Source organism: Poecilia reticulata, linkage group LG15, assembly GCF_000633615.1.
Source record: "Poecilia reticulata strain Guanapo linkage group LG15, Guppy_female_1.0+MT, whole genome shotgun sequence".
Lineage (NCBI taxonomy): Eukaryota > Metazoa > Chordata > Actinopteri > Cyprinodontiformes > Poeciliidae > Poecilia > Poecilia reticulata.
In genome coordinates this window covers 10,692,134-10,693,926 of record NC_024345.1, presented here as the reverse complement: position 1 = coordinate 10,693,926, position 1,793 = coordinate 10,692,134, and the positions used below count along the sequence as shown (strand labels likewise).

Here is a 1,793-nt window from a genome sequence, read left to right as displayed (position 1 = left end):
ATATATATATATTGAAGGCTGCTGCACTTTATTTTAACTTCTGAAACAACGTAACACACACACATGACCTCGGGTGTGTCGTGTGCCTTCGCATATCGTAAAAATATTGTGCATTTTTTTTGGTAGCAGTCCACCCACAGTAAGACATGATGACAGCAGCCTATAGGTTTCAGTTTCAACAGCAAAGCACAGACTAACGATGAAAAGGCCCTACGCTCTCTGAGTCGTACATCACTGCGCCTGAAAGTACAAGAAATTCACAACTATTTCAATAACCCAAAGAGTGACGTATGGCAGTGGCTCAGTGGTGCTCATAGGCTGCTGTGCTGCCACTGACACTGGGAATCTGTAGTGTGTGTGTGTGTGTGTGGCGAGTAAAATTCACTCAATCATTGGTTGAAAAACAAAAATCAAGTAATTTGTTTGAAGGCATCAGTGGCCCTTCAAACAGCAAATCTATCTTGGTCAAAGAGGACATCTGGCCTTCATAATCACCTGACTTGAACTCTGTTGAAACATGCAAACTCAAAAAAATATATCAAACCAACTGATGGGCTTTCCCCATGAGCACACCATCCAAACGTTAAAGACGCAGCTGTCATTTAACATTAAACATTTTATGTTTAATGTTAAAAAAAAAACTACCTGTAGTTTTACTCTGGATGATTTGTTTGTCACAAACAGCTGCCAGTTTGTAGATTTTTACCATTAAACCTAATTTCCCGTGAAGGTTGAAGAATTTTGGGTGCAGAATCACACAGAGATAAATGGATTAATATGTCGATAAGACGAAGCAGCTGTGTAACGTCAACCGGTGCACAAAACTCTCTTCCTTGTTTGGACTTCACCACCAGATGGGAATAAGCTCTTGCTTGATAACCTCCTCAAAGCCAGCCTTCTGCCTGGCTGCTGCTTGCCCCCTGTAAGAGATCAACAAGAATCTCTCTCTTGAGGTTTTCTGCACACACCAGAGCAGAAAGCCTTAACTCTTCATCTCAGTTCTCCTCACATAATCCTTGCATACACTCGACGACGATCATTCGGCCTTTAAGTGTTCTCCCCTGGCCAGTTCTTCTCCAAGCGCATCTGTCCTTTCCCTGCTGTTCCTTCTACCAAGCTAATACTCTTTAATCCACCAGAAAGAGCTTCACCAGGTGCATCTTGCTAACACAAATTTCAGCTTTTCATATCTAATTAGACCCACCTTATCGATGAAACTGATTCCAGACGAATTATGATATCAGAACTTTTGATGTTTGAGGAGAGCAGCAAATTTCTACCATGCGAGAAGCAGAAGCTGACATTCAGATAAGACTCTCCAAAGCTGACATTTCTTTACACACAACTTCAAAATGTTAATTAATAGCATGTGGATCACAATGGGATGTTTATTTTAATCCAATTTTACGCACAAAGGAGGAAAATAGTGGGCATAATGCAGCCATTAATAGCTCCTTCTTTAGAAACTGAACGTTTCCCAGTCTTGTGCGTAAAATCTGAAATTGCGAAGCTGAGCAGGGAGAAACACGTGGCCATCTGTTGCTTATTTAAACGCATTTTTCAACTATTTATGGGCTTTTCTCCGACGTGCGTGCACTGTAAGTCCAGAGACACGGGGGGGCTTTACGGTGGATCATGTTTTTGTTCAGCGCCAACACGGGAGTAATGCGATTTTCCCCCGCTCGGTTATTGGGCTGTGGATCAAAGAGGCGCATCAAGGGACACAATTTCATACTGTAAAAAGAAAAGTGTGTTCGTTTCTTTACACTTGCGTTGGGTTGTCGCCCTTTGCG

At 42.1% G+C, this 1,793-nt stretch overlaps 1 protein-coding gene across 2 annotated transcripts in view; it reads right to left on the bottom strand.

Annotated features, from left to right (window-relative positions):
• oprm1 (opioid receptor, mu 1) overlaps positions 1–1,793 on the bottom strand; it is a 31,343-nt gene that overhangs the window by 28,487 nt on the left and 1,063 nt on the right. The gene's annotated exons all lie outside the window — the stretch shown is intronic.